The following is a 21,346-nucleotide window of genomic DNA, read 5'->3' on the forward strand; positions in this document are numbered from 1 at the left end:
ACAATTAATTCCGAACGAACCAACTTTACATTTTTATATATATAGACTAGCTGTACCCTGCCATGCGTTGCTGTGGCTCAAATTGGCGCAATGGAAAAAGTTCCAAAATGAGAAAAAGCATGTTTCTTATAGGTTTAATTTTCCATTTTGCATGGGTACACAGTTTTTGTTGTTCCATTTTCTTAGCTGGTATAGAGATTTTCCGGTTTGGTGACTCTTGAATATAAAATAAAATAAAATAAAAATTTAATATAAATTGTCCATGTGAAAAAACAGTCAGTGTGTAACTGTAAGGCCCACAATTGTAAAGATTGTTCCCTGTGCTTTGTTTATGGTGATTGCAAATGACAATAAAATTGGAAAGTGCAATTTCTTAAAGTGTAATGATGTATCCGGTGGAATCATAGGAATGCATGGAATGAAGATATATTCATCTGTGAAAGGTCCTGTTAAGATTGTTGTTTCTATGATATTGTTTGTTAATTTTTTTTTTACTGCAAGCTATGTGCCATTGCAAAGCTTGGATAGGTTTATATTTCACAACATGATAATTAGTACACCAAATTTCAGTTGCAATACATGTGGTGGCATCCCTGGCAAATATAGCTGTTGGATAATTAACCACTTTATCTGCTTTCACAACAGTGTCGATGGATTTTTATTTGACTACCTCACTTGGAATTTTACATTGAATAATAGCGTTAAGTTCATGGGCATCTTTGTATTGACCTGCAAGAATAGCTCATTCACTCAGTCAAATGGAATTCTTATAATTTGAATATCTGCAAAACCTTTTAAACTAACTATTCTTTTGATGAAATAAAATTTCAGAAATACAGAAGTTAAAAGTCAAAGAATTTTGCTCTTAACTCTGATCAGCTGGCAATTTCCGTACCCAAATTCCCACAAGTGATGCAAAAGTTTTTGTGCGGATCAAACAGTCTACAACTGGATATGCATATTTTGAGTTAAGTTTAATGTCTTCACATGGAACAAAAAAATAGAGTATTTGAGGCAAGCATTTATTTCAGCTGCTGGTGTTGATTGAAGAATAACAGGTAACATTTGTCTGAAATCTCCTGCAAGCAATATTACTGCATTCCCAAATGGTCTGACATTGCCACGCAAATCTTGCAAGGATCGACCAAGAGCCTCAAGTCATTTTTTGCATACCATTGTGCATTCATCCTAAACAATGTTTGCATTTCTGCAAAATTTTTCCCCATATTGAATGTTTTGGAGATGTCGAACATGAGATTTTTGAAAAATTGAATGTTTTAAAGTAGAATAAATAATTCTTCTTCTTGGCAGCAAGGTCGCAGGTATTCCTCATGTAGCAAGGGCTAAGGCTATGTCATTTTGTTACCAAATGGCTGCCAAAATCAATTTAATTAGAAAGGTTTTACCAGTTACTTCTGGTGCTGTTCAAGGTAGCAGTAATTTCCAAATAACTTCTATTCTCACAGTCAATAAATTAGTTGACTAAAATAGGATTTATCCATGTTTTGACAATGCCTTATTCACTGTAATTAATTTAGGAGACTAAAATAGGATGAGGGATTAGAGATGGACAGATAGAGAGGAAGATATATAGATAGAAAAGAGAAAGTGAGAGGAAAATAGAGAAAGAGAAGGAGATAGAGAGATAAAGGGATTGATAGATAAACAGAGAGAGGGGGAGAGTTAGAAACAGAGAGGGATGAGACAGAGAAAGTAGAGAGATAGAGGGAGTTAGAGAGAGAAAGGGGCTCAAAGAGAGATGGAGAGGGTGATATACACCTTTTACACCTCAAATTAAAAAAGCACAACTTCAAATTAAAAAACACAACTTCAAATTAAAAAAACTAAACTTCAAATTAAAAAACATAACTTCAAATTAAAAAAAGACAACATCAAATTAAATAAACCCAAGTTCAATTTAAAAGCATGTGACATTATGTTAGAATTATTCATACTCAAACTTTGTAAGGTAATTTGCATAACATCACTTATGCAAATTACCCACTATTACTTGTAGTTGCTCGCAACAATAAAAAAAGAAAAGTTTCTAACAATTAACATTACAATAATTTAAAATATGGAAAATAACAATGGATCTCCGGTAGTTGTGCGATCAAGTAGAGGAGTCAAGAGAGGCACAGTACGTGGTCAGTACAAACGCAATCGAAATTCTCCTAAGCGTCGGATTCTGGAAGCCGCTCGAAATAGCAGGGACTGGACAACTGTCGCAGAGAACTGTGGGATAAATAGGAACACCGCGTACGCCTGGGTGAATAAACAGGCCAAGGGGCAAGACGTGGAGGATAAGCCGCGGGGTGGAAGGCGACATGGGAAAGTGAATCCGGACATGGTCAACAACATGCTTGATATAATCGGAGAAGATCCTACCATCACTCTCAAGGAGTTGGCCTTGAAGATTTCGGAGATGCATGGAATCAACCCCCCAATCAGCGTTACTACCATAAATAACCATCTCGATGGTAGACTCTTCACTGTAAAACGGGTTCACAAGCAAGCCGAGAATGTCAACACTCCGGAGAATAAGGTAAAACGTCGTATCTATGTAGAAAGGGTTATGGCCGCATTGGGAGCTGGTAAACATGTGGTGTATTTGGATGAGTCAAACGTGAACTTATTTTGTACTCGGACCGTTGGACGATCCGCGAGGGGCCAGAGAGTGGTGCTACATGTTCCAGGCTCGAAAGGTCCAAATATTCACATGGTTGCTGGTATTAGTCAACAGGGAATCATCAACTTCACCCGCAGGCGTGGCGCCTACAAGCACCCGGATGTCAACCAATGGGTTGCAGAACTACTCAATTCTGTCTTCGCAATGGGATATGATGCCGGACAGGTAGCCTTGGTAATTGACAACGCCCCGTGCCATTCCCGAGTGGAACAACTACACGACCAGGCAGCTTTTGCAGAAGTGGAGTTTATTCGCTTGCCTCCATACAGCCCGGCTCTCAACCCCATCGAAATGGCCTGGTCAGCCATCAAAGCCGTCATCAAGAGGGATCTACCGAGCATTATACATGTGCCACAACCGGAAGATATCACAAAAGTGGAGCACCGTCTTCGTCTTGTGGAGACCTCCATCGACCGAGCCTACCAAGTGGTAACTCCTGCCATGTCTCAGGCATTCTGTAATCGGGTTCAACGCCATCACGCTAGATGTCTCAGGGAAGAGGACCTCCCTGTTGGAGAATAAATGGTTTATCTATCATGTAATAAAATTTTAATTTAATTTGAACTTGGATTTTTTTAATTTGAAGTTGTGTATTTTAATTTGAAGTTTAGTTTTTTTAATTTGAAGTTGTGTTTTTTAATTTGAAGTTGTGTTTTTTTAATTTGAACTTTAGTTTTTTTAATTTGAGGTGTAAAAGATGTAGACAGAAAGATAGATTGAGAGAGGGAAAGGGAGAGATGGATAGAGAGAGATATTAAGAGAGGAAGGTATTTCTAGGTGAGTGTCAGCGTGGGTTCACAGAGGTAGTCCTGGGAGTTGACTTGGGTTCTGGAAGGACAGTGACATCTCCTGTCTTGGTAGCCGATGGTATGGACTTGTCGGTTCGAGTGGCCAACCTGGAATCTCTATTGCGTGTCTTTCAGGATGCAAAATATGCTTTGGCCGGCCAGTTTGAGACCGGAAAGGATTTAATACCGATCAAGGGAATAATTGGGTTAGACCTGATTGAACACCTGGACTCATTAAAGCTGATCCCGTGTTTGAATGGATGGGCCTTTGCAACCCCGCCTGGATTGGTCCCGTTTGGAGCAGTGGACTCTTTTTTCTTGGAAGATAAGCCCCTCTCTGAGGTTACTCACCTCTCGTTTAATTCGGTAATGGAACATACCCCCCAGGTCGATTCATCACATTTATGTTTTGTCCTTGAAACACAATCAACATACCTGGATCCCATGGCGGAGTGCTTTCCTGACAGTATGGTACAAAGAGGACTAGAACAAATGTTTACGTTGGAATCTCTGGGGCTTCCCAGTCAGGAGGACTTTTCTGATTACGATAAAGTTCAGATGAAGCGATTTGAGGAAACGGTAGAGCTTCGGGATGGAAGCTATTATGTGGAGCTCCCCTGGCATCACGATAGATTAGCCAGAGTCCCCTCTAATCATGCAACTTCCTTGCATGTTTTAGACCGGGTAGCAGCAAACTTGACTAAAAGAAAAATATATGATGAATATTTGGAGGTGTTTCGTCAGCAACAGGAGGACGGTATAATTGAAGAGATTTTTGTCTCCCCTCAGGAGTTCGACAAATATGTGTGGATACCACATAGACCAGTTTTCAAGTCGGACCCTACGGCAACTACCAGGATAAGACCAGTGTTCAACTGTAGTTTGAAGACAGGAGATGGATTATCGCTGAACGAAGCAGCATATTCTGGCGTTAACTTAACAGGGGACATCTTAAAGTTGTTGCTGGCCTTTAGAGCCAACAATTATGTGCTACTAGCAGACATTCGCCGAGCCTTCCTAATGATTCGGCTTAAGCTGGAGGCGGATAGGAACCGGTTTTGCTTTTTTCTTAAACAAGGAAATTGTTTGCGCTGCTTCCGCTATACCACTTTGATATTCGGGTTTACTTCCAGCCCATTTGTGTTGGGGTGCATCTTAAAATTGCATGCGGCAAAATACCCTCAAGATGCTTGCCGCAGAATGATGGAGGACCGGTTTTATGTGGATAACCTTGTGGCATCCGTGGCAGACGCGAGTGAGCTTACTACATTGTATTCCCTTGTTAGAGAGCGTTTGCTGGAAGGGGGCTTTATTATCCAGTCATGCAACTCAGTCAGGCGCTCCGCAATAGGATGAAGGAGGATGGTACTCTAAGTATCCATGAAGAGGAGTGGGAGAGAGTACTGGGCTACCGATACTCCCCACATTTGGAGGAGTTGTATGTCGCTCCGGTAAAGTGCAATCCTGACGTGACAACTAAGAGAGGTGTTCTTTCAGAGTCAGCTAAGGTCTTCGATCCGTTGTCCCTATGTCTCCCGGTTACTATCCGCAGTAGAGTGCTAATCAGGTCCATGTGGAAGAATGGTGCAGGTTGGGATGATCCACTCCAGCCAGCGATCTTGAGCGATTGGAGAGAGCTAGCCAGGGACCTTTCAGGGTTGAGTGATTTCCGTTTTTTGCGCAAGGCGCTTATGGCAGGGCTACCTGGAGATATGTACCTGTTTTGCGACGCGTCCAAGGAAGCAAAGGGGTTTGCCGTGTATATCGTACAAAATGGTCGGTCATCCTTATTATTTGCGAAAGCTAAGGTGGCACCTATGAAGGACAAGACTTTGCCTGTGTTGGAACTAATGGCCGTTTTCCTCGCCTTCAAGTGTCTCCCCACAATCCTGGACAATTGTGAAGGATTTGTTCCCGAGAATTTGTGTATAGCCACGGATGCACAGGTGGTCTTGTCCTGGATTTTATCTCAAAACATGGCTAGCAAAAATGTTTTTGCAAAAAATAGACTTAAAGACATTCTGCAGATGAAAGTGGAGTTGGAGTCTCGCTATGGCTTGAAGACTCTCTTCAGATATGTTGATAGTACACTCAACCCGGCGGATTTGTTAACAAGAGGATTAACATTGAGAAAGTTCCAATCCAAGATGGAATTTTGGTGTTCAGGCCCTTCCTGGCTATGCGAAGGAATATCTCAATGGCCAGGACAGGATATGCCCTGTTTGAGTGAGATATGCCAGCGAATGACCCGCAGTTCAGCAAATTGTTCCTTGATCCATGATCAAGAGTACACTTCGGCCATACCTTTTCAGAGGTTTTCCTCATTCTCTGGTTTACTGACTGTTACTGCCTTGGTGTTTAAGTTCCTAGCCATCCGATTTAATCGACAATGGGACTACAACTCTAAGGCAGCGATCTACCTTATGAAGACAGTGCAACGGCAAGAATTTCCCGTGGAAGTGGAGTACCTAAAGGAGCCGAGTGGTAAACCCATGCCAGTTAGGGTTCGTGCTCTGGATCTTTTTCTGGACCCTGACGGTTTGATTCGATCTCGGGGAAGAATCAACCAATCTTCCCACTTTGGTTATGAAGTTAAAAACCCCATTCTGATAGGAAAACATCATCCTGTTACCAGACTCATCATTTTAGATTGTCATGAAAGGTGTTGCCACCTTGGAACTGGGTCAACTCTAGCGGAGTTGAGGCGAAGCGGTTATTGGGTCCCGCAGGGTCGACAAGCTGTGAATAAGGTACTGGCTGTTTGTGCCAGATGTAAACGTTATAATTCAACGCCAGTGACGCCGAATGCTGCTGCTGCCCTGCCGTCGCACCGTACCGATTTCAGAGTCCCCTATCAACACACTGGGATTGATTTTAGTGGCCATCTTTGGGTGAGTGACGGGAAACGAGATACGAAAATGTACTTGCTCCTGTTCACTTGTTTGAATATCAGAGCAATACACATTGAACTAGTTCCAAACATGAGCGTACCCTCTTTCTTCCAGGCACTGGTTCGATTTACTAACCGATATGGCGTTCCCGAAACCCTTTATAGTGACAACGCGAAAACGTTTATAGGAAGTGGAAAGATTTTTGATCGTCTCTCTCTTTTTACGGACTATCAAAGAAAATACGGTCCTTGTAAGTTAAAACTTAAAACCATTCCCTTGTTCTCTCCTTGGTATGGAGGAACATGGGAGCGATGTATCAAGACCATGAAGAATTGCCTATTTAAGATTCTTGGCAGGGGTAGATTGGATTACTTTACCCTTCTGACAGTGTTATCGGATATTCAGAGGTCTGTTAATAACCGGCCTCTTACTTACCAGGTGTCAGCCGACAAAAATGCTCCTCCAATTACCCCTAATATGTTCCTTAAGCCCAATCAGAGCCCCGGGCTATTGATACGACTGGATAGAGAGGATAGAACAACCTTGTTGCCTCCCAGCAGGGAGAGGCTAATTCAAACCTTGGAACTTAGGGACCAATGTCTGACAGATTTCCACAAACTATGGTATGAGGAGTACCTGCTAGAGCTGGGAAGGAAGATTCCTGGTCGATCCCGACTCAGTACAAGAACCCGCCTCCAGAAGGATGATGTTGTGCTGATTAAGAGTCCTTTGAAACCCAGACCGTTTTGGGTCTTAGGAACTATTACTGAACTGATTCCAGGCCATGATGGTGTCGTTAGAGCAGCACGTGTACAAAAAGGAGAGGGCTTGGAGGAAGTACATTCCCTGAAACATCTGTACCCCTTAGAGCTTTCTAGGACTCCTGAAGGACCTCCTGTTGCGGAGGGAGGGGAGACGTAGGATTCACCCCCTAGTGTTGAAGAGCAGGTCTGGTTGTGTCCCCTGTGCAGCTCTCCGCAGCAGAATCAGAATATGATCGGGTGTGACTCGTGCGACGATTGGTACCATTTCCGATGTGTCGGTATCGACTCAGAACCTCCCAACAGGCAAAAGTGGTATTGCCCAGAATGTGCGCCCCTTAAAAAACGATGGGGTAGACCTAGCCTGCTGCCTGCTTGATTGATATCTGGACTGATCGACTACTGCTATATTGTACTAACAGTTGTTTTTTGATTAAGTATTTTGGTGGTCTGTCATTTTTATGTAACTTTTTCTTTTTCTTTTCTCTCTTCTACCTTTTGTTTTTTTTTTTTTTCGTTTTTGTCGGGAGTGTGTGAGAAAATAAAAATAAAAATAAAAATAAAAAAAGGAGATTGCTTACTTGGTGGCGCCGGCCTCGAGGGCGGAATTCTAATCTGAGTGGTTGAGAGAACGAGTCTCTTATAGACTTGGAGGAGTAGGGGGAGGCACTATTCTTCTGTTATAAAAGAATTGTGTCTCTGACTAGCACCAGTTCTGTTAACGACTTACTGGTGAACGGTTGGCACAAATTAGTTACTCGCTGCTCGCCGTACTACAAAACTTGTTACTCGACCCAGTAGGGGGGGTCGCTTAGGGCATCCTTTGCAACCCCTCGGAGCTTACGCTATAACCGGGTAATCTACTTTACCCTCTAAATAGTTTTTTTTCCACAATATATATAAAAATGTAATATTTGGTTCGTTAAAAGTGAATAAAACCATATTCCTACGTTACCAATTTAATTGAAATTTTCAGAAAATCTATTTTTAAAGTCAAAGACTGTTTGCATGTTATTAAAATAATTTAACATTGCGAATTATAAAAATATTAAATTATAAATGAAAATATTTTCCTAACTGCGAGATTGTCCCCAGTTCATTTCCGGTAGAAATGAGCCTTTCACTTATTGAGATAAGTATTATTTGTATTAATTTTTATGATACTCATGCAGAGAGTAATCCGTGCTGAAATAATAGCGTTATTATTTAAAAAGCCATTCTTAACATGGGGAGGGGAGGGTGTTTTGTACCTATTCTGTACTTTAACCTTACAATTGAATAAAAAAAACATATCGTAAAACTTTAATTTGGAAATACGATTTAAAAAATAGCGCAGATCACTCTCTGCATTTTTTCGTTTTATTACTCTTAAAGAGTAAAACTTTTCTCATTCATGAAAAGAGTTAAGCCTACGTAAATAAATAAATAAATAAATGTTTGTACACGTGACAAATTATCAATAAATGGTGTAGTTACTTTTTTTTTTTTTTAAATTTTTTATGAAAAGAGTTAACGTAAATAATCTTTGTAAAAGTAAGTTCGAAAGTGCCGTAGTTGTACTTGTACTCCCCTCCGTAATTTCTATACTTATAGGCTTTTGGAAATTTTTTCACTGGATTATTAATGATTGGACACTAATTAAACAGATTATTAAAAAAAAAAAAAAAAAAAAATTAAAAAATAAATCATTATTTCGATATTTGAAAGTTACAACGTTCTGATAAATCAGTCACCCATTTTGTAACCAATAAAAACGCGGTATATCAAAACCATAAAAAGTAAAAATAATATGAGTCTCTACCGCATTTGTAAGTCAGAAATATATTTGTTTCTCAAAGAAAAAAAAAATAGATTGGACATGACTTTTTTTATTGTTTTTATGAAAATAAAGTTTCGAGTTCAAAATTTTTTTTTTTTTTTTTTTACTTATTTAGTTAAAAGTCAGTTTGTGGGTGTTTTTCTTTTTTTTTTTTTAAAAATAATTTGTTTTTATGAAAGGTGAGGTTTTTTGTTTTTCTCAAAACTTTGGTATTTTTTTTTTTTTTAATTTTTTTAAGTATTATAAATTTCACTAACATGCTGGTGGACTTGCTGGAGAAATGTTGGTGCTAATGCAGAGAGTGATCCGCGCTATTTTTTAAATCGTATTTCCACGTTTAATTAAAGTTTTATGATATGTTTTTTTTTTTTTATTCAATTGTAAGGTTAAAGTACAGAATAGGTACAAAACACCCTCCCCTCCCCATGTTAAGAATGGCTTTTAAAATAATAACATTATTATTTCAGCACGGATCACTCTCTGCATGAGTACCGAAATGTTTAATAATTTGGCATTTTTTTAGATTAGGTCCACCTCCACAATTTTCCTTTAAATGACGACATATATAAGTTTTCGGGTATGCTGAATACGGAAATCGCATTGAAATTTTGCGGAAATTAGTAGTTATCAAGATATAAAAAGTTATATTATGCATTGTATTCTTTGGCGGCCATCTTTTTACGCGCGCACGCGCCATAAACAAATGCACGCGCGTAAAAAAGATGGCCGCCAAAGATTACAATGCATAATACAACTTTTTATATCTTGATAACTACTTATTTCTGCAAAATTTCAATGCGATTTTCGTATTCAGCATAGTCGAAAACCATTACAAGTCGTCATTTAAAAGAAAATTGAGGAGGTGGACCTAATCTAAAAATTTACCAATAATTTTCCATCCTGTACGCCTCCCGATACATTGCTTCGTCAACATGCGATTTTATATCTCCTGAAGACACTTCCGTATTTAGCCAAAAAAAAAAAAAAAAAAGAAAATGAGTAACCGATTTACCAGAACGTGGTAACTAAAAAGTGAGTACCCTTTCAAATGTTGAAATAATTTTTTTTTTTTTCATTTTTGTTCATAATCTGGTTAGTGTTCAATCAATAATAATCCAGTGAAAAAATTTCAAAAACCTATCAGTATAGAAATTCGCATGGGGTGATGGTCGTATAACTCCGCCACGTAAGTAAATACATAAAAAATGTTACGTGCACATGCGTTAGCCTTGACTAGGGAGGGACTAAGGGAACGACCATTAAATAATTCTGCGGGTCGCCATGGAAATCAACGCCCAATGAGTACCAAAATAGTTTTCATGATATGAAGAAATTTTTTTTCGAAAAGTGGGTGATCACTTTTCCATGTAAATTTAACTTAAAATGAGCACCCACTTTCTGGCCACCCGGGGAAGGGGCATTTATTTTCGTGTTTATTGGCTTAAAGGTTTATGCTCATGCGTAGCATAAACAAAGGCTACGTCTGTGAAATGGAAAATAGTCCCATAGTTCAGGGGTTATTACCATGCAAAAGAAATCAAACAAAAAACTTTTTAGCCAAGAAACACACAGAAAAATAAAAAAAGACATAGCATCCATTTTTTTCCTATCGAATTCATTTGCTGTTTTTATTGAAAACTATTTTCCCCCGGATTTTTTATATAACTTTCCATTAAGGGCCGTGCGTCTCACGTTCGTATATAACAAAAATTTTTTTGTAGACTTCGGTGTGCTAAAAACGAATCTGCAAACCGTTTCCGTTGCAAAATAAAAAATATTTTTTATGATATGAAGAAATTACTTTTTCGAAAAGTGGGCGATCACTTTTCCATGTAAATTTAACTTAAAATGAGCACCCACTTTCTAGCCACCTGAGAGAGGGGGGATTTTTTCCCATGTTTATTGGCTAAACAGCTTTCATTTATGCTCACGCATAGCGTAAACGAAGGCTACGGCTGTGAAATGGAAAATAGTCCCAGAGTTCAGGGGTTATTACCAAACAAAAGAAGTCAAACAAAAAACTTTTTAGCCAAGAAACACACAGAAAAATGCCCCTCTCTCAGGTGGCCAGAAAGTGGGTGCTCATTCTAAGTTAAATTTAGATTGAAAAGTGATCACCCACTTTTCGAAAAAGTAATTTCATGAATATCATGAAAACTTTCTTTTTGCTATGGGAACAGTTTGCAGATTCGTTTTTAGCACACCAAAATCTACAAAAAAATATTTCGTTATATACGAACGTGAAACGGGCTTTAAAGTAAAATAATACCGGATTTTTTGGAACAGATTTGCCGTTTAGTTGTACAAATATCCTCAAACCAGGTAATCACTAAAAGGGACTTTTAAAAGTCGTCACCTGTATCGAGCAAAAGTTTAAAACCACCGATTATATGCCAGCCTACGTCATGATAACATATATTGAGTGAGTTCCTAACAGTATTTTGTATAGTTTTTTAGCTTAAACTCATTTTCCCAAAATTTCCCCAAACTTAATGTGTTCGTTACAGTCTGCCGCCGTTTGTATTTTTCAGATATACCGATAAACATTGAATGTTTTTGAACCGATTATACATTACATAAAAACACTAAAATCTTATCCAGTTAGGGAGAACATTTACTTTTCTTGCCTTTGATAACATTTATTTGTTATATGTTTATTTTTTGACAACTTTTTTGTATCTGTGTTTAGTAATATGAACCCTTTTCATTTAATGTAACCTTTAGTCGGCTTGAAAAACAGTGTTTATCGGTGTATTTGAAAGCTACAAATGGTGGCAGACACTGTTGATTACTTTAAGTTGGAGAAAGTGAATTAAAACTAAAAAACTATACAAAATTCTGTCAGAAACCCACCGATTATGCCAGCCTATGTCATGGTAATACATATTTGTGGGGTTTCAGGCACTATTTTGTATAGTTTTTAGTTTTCAACTTACTTTCCCAAACTTAACGTATTCAACAGTCTGCGACCATTTCTGTTTTTCGAGCCGATTAAACATTTTACATTACATAAAAACACTAAACAATTATCCAGTTAGGTAGAAACGTAACTTACCTTACCTTTGCTTTCATTTATTTGTTTTTGGACAACTTTTTCGAATCTGTGCATAGTAACCCCCCCCCCTTCCATCAACCAAATATTAATTACTAACTCACATTTTTGCATACAGAAAACAACAACAAAAAAAAAAAACATTTAGCGTTTCAACATTTTTGCTACGTTCGGCTTTATCCACTGATTGTTGGTCGAGTCCAAACCATGAATGATTGACAGAAACTCACGAGGATCCAGATCAAATTTTGCGAGACTACCATTTTTTTTTCATTTTCGCCTTCTTTTTCACTTTTTGGAGTGGATTGCTGTACTAAGAATATAAGAAACGTGCATTTTTCTCTTTTTATTAAATTTTTCCATTACACCAAATTGAGCCACTGCAACGCGTGGCAGTGTACAGCTAGTATATACATATATATACATATTGTACCGCCTTCTACAATTCCATTTAACTACATACAATACAATGCTTCAAGCAAACTACACCCACCTCTTATATGTACATATATATAAACATATATATATACATATATACATATATATAAACATATATATATACATATATACATATATATATATAAGCATATATATATATATATATACATATATATATGCATATATACATATATATAAACATATATATATACATATATGTATATACATATATATATGCATATATACATATATATAAACATATATATATATACATATATATAAGCATATATATATGCATATATACATATATATAAACATATATACATATATACATATATATATACATATATATATATATATATATACATATGCAACGTCTTGTCAGACGAGTGCCACTCCCTCAGACACTGAAAGTTCATGAGCCCGAAAAAAGACGCATAGTCCTGCCAGCGAATTCACATGCTCAAGCAGACATGACATTAAAGACGGTCATTGTTATACATACATATATATATACACGCACACACATATCTACATGCGTACATACACAATATGCACACATATATATACATACACACACACATGCAAACATAAACAAGACGGTCATTGGTATACATACCTATAAATATATACATACATACATACATACATACATACATACATACATGTCTATAAGCATACACTCATATATACATATACATACACAATGCATAATGCACAAACATACATATACATACCCACATTCATACATCCACATATACATATACATCCACATATACAAATACATACACACATATACTTACACATACATATACGTACACATATGCACATAAATATACATACACTTACCTACATATACATACACATCCATATATATGCATTAATACACATGCACACATACAAATACATATACATACACACCTGCATACATACACATACATGCATATACACACATACATGCATACAAACATTTATAATGTATATATGTACACACACAAACATAGACACATATACATACATATACACATATAAACTCACATGTACATATATAAATATACACACACATACATATATAAATATACATACACATATACATACATAGACACATATAATGATGGCAGAATAATTGTTACATGCATCCAGCATTACAGGCGTACACACGTCACAGCTTTTTTTTTTTATCGCCACAGCACTTTTTTCTTTTTTCTTTTTTATAATAGACAAATGCCTGAGGGAGTATCTATACAACGATGCTGTTACAGAGTTTTAGCTTTGTACGACAGCTAAATCTCTCTCTCGGTTCAAAATATTGACATCCAGCAACAAGAAAGAGCAAGATAGCCAGCAACAAGTCAACTGCAGACCAGCTTAATGCAGGTACTGGTCTCCCGCTTTGTTTTTTTTTTTTTTAAATAAAAAGTTTGGTTGAGACAAACACTTTTGGAATAGTAACTGACAATGATATAAACAAATTCACACATTTGTTTCACAAATACACTCAGCGACGTATAGTCAAAATGTAAACAGTTCACCGACATATATTAAAGACGCTTACTTTTTTTTAAAATATATATACATATATATATATACATATATATACATATATATATATGCATACATATAAACATATATATACATACATATAAACATATATATACACATACATATATATACATACACACATATAGATATACACATATATATACACACATATAGATATATACATATATATACACATATATATACACGTGCATATATACACATATATATACATATATATATACGCATGTAAATATATATACACATGTATATATATACATATTTATACATATATATACACATATATATTTACATATATACATGTACATATATATACATATACATATATATATATATACATATATACATACATTTACATATATACATATATATTTACATGTATACATATGCATATATATTTACATGTATACATATGCATATATATTTACATGTATACATATGCATATATATTTACATATATACATATGCATATATATACATATATACGTATACATATATATATATATACATATGCATATACATATATATACATATATATACATATGTATATACATATATATATGCATATACATATATATAAAATATATATACATATATATATGCATATACATATATATAAAATATATATACATATATATATATGGATATACATATATATGAATATATATATATATACATTTGTACATGTACATATATATTAACATATACATCTATAATATAAAGCTGAATGTGTGTGTGTGTGTGTGGTCACGAATATGCTCCTATATGGTTGACTGTTTTAAAAAACTGATTGCATGTAATGATAGATGATGTATTGAGGATCAGGATTTTTGATCTGGCAGAACGGTGGTTCATACAGTCTGTTGGGTTTGCGTTCGTGCCTTGGGCCCAAAGTATGGAAATAAAAATGAAAATGAACGTTTACAGTCTTTTGATATAGATGTACATAAGAATACTTTGATATGTATGTTTCAACTTAAATACCGATGGTATACTAAAATTGTGGGGTGTGCGTTCGCGCTTTTACTCCATGGAAATATGGCACAAACATTAACAAAGACTTTACAGATCTATTTGCGTTAGTATACTTTGATAATTATGTTTCAGTTTGAAGAAATATGGTATAATAAAATTATTGGGTGTTATATTTCACGCCTGACCTCCGTAGAATGTAAATATGTCACAAAGTTTAACAAGGTTTTTTAAAAGGGGTGAGGGTCCACATTAACACCTTAACTTTAATCTTAATTCACGTTAGCTTTTATTTATTTTTTTGAGTTGTATCATATTGTGTCGAATAAATTCACCTCCTAAATTCACGTTCTTATTAAAGTGAAAGTCAAAAAACAAAAAAGTCAGAACTTTAGACAATTCTCGACACAAATTTTGCATAACTCTTTTTTTCCTTCTCCACTTTCGAAAATAGATAAATAATAAAAATAAGAACGTTACTTGTTATCGTGTCAAAAGAAGCAAAAAATCCTGCTCACGTGACTACGTGTCTTTTTAAAAACGTTTACATACCTTTGTATTTTTATTTATATATTTGTTCAAGCTATTTTTTGTCAGTGTACTAGAAGGAATTCAGTTGATTACAACCCTTTCTGCATGTTTTTTACATTACAATAGTACAACCCTTAATCTGACGGCGCAATACTACACCGTTCAATACTGTAAAACTGAAACGAAGCTGTTCTGCTTGAAAAGGGTGCCATTTTCCTTTTATTCATATTCATATCGATTCTTTGCTTTAAAAAACTAAAGTAATTACGTGTTTACTTTTTTAATATCCCATTTTGCTGTTTCGGATTATTTTACTAAAGTAAGTAAAACTTCATTATTTTTCAAAACTGTTTTTGTTTCTTTGTTTTTCGATATTTCGTCGATATTATTTAGTAAGAGTTTTTAGTAGAAAAGCCAACAAACGACTACCGAAAAAAATAAATATACAAGAAATAAATGTTATCATAGTCAATAAAAGTTCAATTCATGTTTTTGTTTGTTGTTAAATAGTTTTTAATGCTCTTTACTTGAAATAATTTCAGCAAACCGAAATTAAAACGAAATTTGAGGCGATAACTACTTAAATGAATTTTTATATATACACATGCCATAATCGAATATTCCTCAAGCACAAAATAACGGAAGACATTAAAATATGTTTATAAATATTCCTTACGTTGACGGAACTCTCTTAATTTGTTAACACAGAATGCTCAGGCACCCCTCCTTTAAATTGAAAACGGGGCTTTCCATTTCAAAGTCGCTGCCATTTTGTATTTTTGTAAAGCGTTTCTATGAATTTGTGCGAACCTTTTCTAGTCTCACACAAAAACACACATTCATATTTCAAGCTATGTCATATACATACGCACACACAAACATACGCGCCCACGTCCACACACGTACATATATTCACGTTCGCGTACATACACTCACATTCACGTATATATGCACACGCGCTAACGTATACACATGTACTCACACACGCACACATGAACACACACATGGACGATGTCACTTCTGCTTTCTAAGGAAATATATGCATGCGCAAAAGACCACTTGAAACGAGTATAAAACAAAGAGACAAGCTGTTTCTAACTAGGACCAGCTCTCGACCAGAGAGGTTGGGCTAACCAGCCGCTCCCTTTCGGGAGGCGCACGCATGCACGCGCGCGTTCACGTCCCCCTGCGGCTATGTATGGGGCATGAGCCAACAGACAGTACCTACACATTCTCACTCTTTCTCTCTCTATCTACTACTGGTCCCTGAGAACACCTTCGCATAGCTGACTGCTAACTGACGTCAACTCTCCATTCTTTGTCTTTGTCTACACGCTGGACTATCATTTCAATTTCCACTACAACACTCACTTCAATTCCCACGCGCGAACAAATGATAGTGACCCGAACTTGAGATGAACACACATTTCCTTTTCTTGCTACAACACCAGTCCTGCAACGAACATTGGTTACACACGCGCGGATATGAACACATGTTATAACTAAAACGTTCATTCTTTCAACAGCAAATAAACGACGTTTATCTTATCCATCAATTGAGTCTTCATTTCCTTCAATTCCATTCGTTTCATTATTTTCTTGTAGCGGATTAAGGTATTATTATACTCTAGTCCGCAACAAATTAAAAAAAAAATTCTTTTTACAAACTACTTAAAAATACAAACCAATGAACTTTTCTACCATAAAATAACTTTTATTGACTATGGTAACATTTATATCTTGTATATTTATATTATTATATATATAACATTTTCTCTTTGTAAGGAAACATCATTTTGTTGGTCACTCTTGGCTAGGAATTGAAAGTTGATATAAAAAAATATATTTTTGTGAAAATTATCTTTACTTTCATCATATTTTGCTTTGGGGAAAATTTTTGAGTATCAAAACCTATCTCTTTACAACCCCCTCCTTTTCATAACTTATCATACTTTCATCAATCACACCGATGGATCATACTTGTAGCAGAAACAAATGGAACTTTTTTCTTCCTCGAATCAATGCCTCTCCCCTGTGCTATTTGGCCACATAGTGACCAATCAGGAGTATGGCGCATTGTTCCTTCCTATCCCCTAAGGAAATCGGCCAGCATCCGGTTTGAGGAATAAGAACTCGTTCTTACTGAGAGGGCCACCAAACAGAACGGACCTCTCTTTTCTTCTCTCACCCCACTTCGGGGATTTCTAATGGTATTGACGATTCCACGGGGAATAACTATCGTGATAGCACAAGGTAGCCGGAGTCCAGCTTTTTTTTATATGGTCATATTCTGTTGAGGGTTTTAGTTAGTCAATCAACTTTCTAGTATCCACTGCGCCCCTTTCTATCAGCCAATGGGCATGCATTTTATCGAACAAAGGATCTGTTTTAAAACTAGTTTAGTGGTTTAAGGCAGACATTTCTTTCTTTTTTATATATAAATATACATATGTGTACATACATATATGCATACATACATATATGTGTGATCGTTTATGTATATTCATGTTTATTTAATTTATTTAATAAACAAATAAATAAATAAATAAAATAAACATGAATATACATAAACGATCACACATATATGTATGTATATATATATGTATATATATGTTCATGTATGTATGTACACATATGTATATTTATATATATAAAAAAAGAAAGAAATGTCTGCCTTAAACCACTAAACTAGTTTTAAAACAGATCCTTTGTTCGATAAAATGCATGCCCATTGGCTGATAGGAAGGGGCGCGGTGGATACTAGAAAGCTGATTGGCTAACTAAAACCCTCAACTTCTTTTTTTTTTTTTTTAGTGGTACCGGCGAATTCACACACTCAAGCAGAAATGACAATGAAGACGGTCATTGCTATATATATATATATATATATATATATATATATATATATATATATATATATATATATATATATATATATATAAATATATATATATAACTACTTCATTTACTCACATAAATTTAATATACGAAAGTATAGATTTATGCGTAAACTTTAGTATTTACTTCAAAAGTGCTCAATACGTAGGTAGAGCTAGTTAGTAATTTATAAAATATATATGGCGATTAAGCTACACTGAATATTCTGCGTTTCATCCACTATAGGATTCGTCAGGCTTATGCGCGAATTCTGTGGTTGTTTCTTGTTTTTATATATGTTGAGGATTTTTAGTTAGCCAATCAGCTTTCTAGTATCCACCGCGCCCCTTCCTATCAGCCAATGGGCATGCATTTTATCGAACAAAGGATCTGTTTTAGAACTAGGTTAGTAGTTTAAGGTAGACGTTTTCCTTTCTTTTTTTTTTTCTTTAAAATATGGCTGGCCTACAAACAAATGGCCAGTGTAGGTTTTGCCACTCAGCGATTGAAAGCGCAAGCCATCTAATGTCTGCATGCCCAATCTTATTGGCAGATGGCCATTATACTGCTCGTAACAACAAAGTATGCAAATACCTCCATTGGAAGATCTGTGGAGAAATGCAACTTGACAGATCGCCAAACATTTGGGAACATAAACCACCACCAATAACATCAAACAGAAATGTGACCGTGTTCTATGACAAAGACATACAGGCAGACAGATACATAAAAAAACAGATATTGTTATATAGAACAAGCCTGAAAGAACTGCACTCATTGTCGATGTCACAGTCCCAAATGATTTCGGCCTTAACAGAGCTGAACGGGAAAAGATAACAAAATATAAGGAACTAAAAAATGATCTAAAAACCACATGGTCTCTGAAAAAAAGAAATATTATACCGGTCGTGATAGGAGCAACAGGCTTAATAAAAAAGAATCTTCATAAATACTTAGAAGCAATCCCTGGAAGACCAAGCTGTAATGAAATACAGATAGCAGCCATAAAGGGAACATTATCTATTCTTAAAAGAGCCCTCGGATATAAATTTAAATCATAACGGAATCAAGTTTTAGCTCTAGAAAGGAGCTCTTCATCCCTTAAAGTTTACTGAAGTAAAATACAAAAAAAACAAAAAAAACGGCAGATCAATTATTACATGATTCCAGCCTACACGTGTCACAACTTTTCCATTGCTATAGGACTATTTTTTATAGACAAATGACTGAGGGAGTATCTATACAAAGATGATGTTACAGAGATTTAACTTTGTACGACAGCTAAATCTCTCTCTCAGTTCAAAATGTTGAGATACAGAAACAAGCAAGACAACATAGCCAGCAACAAGTTAAACTGCAGATCAGCTTAATGTGGGTACTGGTCTCCCGCTTTATAGTTTTTTAAATCAGAGATTTGCTTCTTCTAGAGGGGTTGCCTTCACCACGGCTTACAGGAGCCCTCTCCACCCCACATACAGATGGAAATAAACACATGCATGCACACATACGGCAGGCGCGCAAACATACATATGCATGTACACACATGCAAACATACACACATAGAGGCACACACTATAATGTACTTACATATGAATACACACACGTACACATGCACATACATGTAAAATACACATGATGGAGCGTTCCAAAAGTCATATATCCTCAATGATCAGGACGAAGATGATAGGTACACACACACACACACACACACACATATATATATATGTATATACATATATATATACATATATACGTATATATATACATATATATGCATATATATACGTATGTGTCTACATATATATAAATTATGTATCTACATATATACATATACATATGTATATACATATATATACACATATGTATATACATATATATACACATATGTATATACATATATATATATATATACATGTATATACATATATATATACACATATGTATATACATATATATATATATACATGTATATACATATATATATACACATGTATATACATATATATACATATATATACATATGTATATATACACACATGTATATACATATACACACATGTATATACATATATACACATGTATATACATATATATACACATGTATATACATATATATACACATTTATATACATATATATACACATTTATATTCATATGTATACACATGTATATACATATGTATCACATGTATATACATATATATAAATATATATACATATGTGTATACATATATATACATATGTGTATACATATATATACATATGAATATACATATATATACATATGTATATACATATATATACATATGTATATACATATGCATACATATGTATATATATATATGTATAGACATATATGCATACATATGTATATATATATATGTATATACATATATGCATACATATGTATATATATATATGTATATACATATATATATACATATGTATATACATATATATATATATATGTATATACATATATATATATATGTATATACATATATATACATATGTATATACATATATATACATATATGTATATACATATTTATATACATATATATACATATGTATATACATATATACATATACATATATACATATATATACATATATATATACATACGTATATACATATATATATAGATATGTATATACATATATATATATAGATATGTATATACATATATATATACATATGAATATACATATGTATATACATATATATGATGATTGCAACGTCTTGTCAGACGGGTGCCACTCCCTCAGACATTTAAAATCCATGAGCCCAAATGCCTGAAGGAGTATCTATACAAAGATGATGTTACAGAGTCTTAGCTTTGTACGACAGCTAAGTCTCTATATGTATATACATATATATATATACATATGTATATACATACATATACATATGTATATACATACATATACATATGTATATACATATATATACATATGTATATACATAC

This window comes from Euprymna scolopes, chromosome 21, assembly GCF_053919585.1.
Source record: "Euprymna scolopes isolate OS-2025 chromosome 21, ASM5391958v1, whole genome shotgun sequence".
NCBI classification, from domain to species: Eukaryota; Metazoa; Mollusca; class Cephalopoda; order Sepiida; family Sepiolidae; genus Euprymna; species Euprymna scolopes.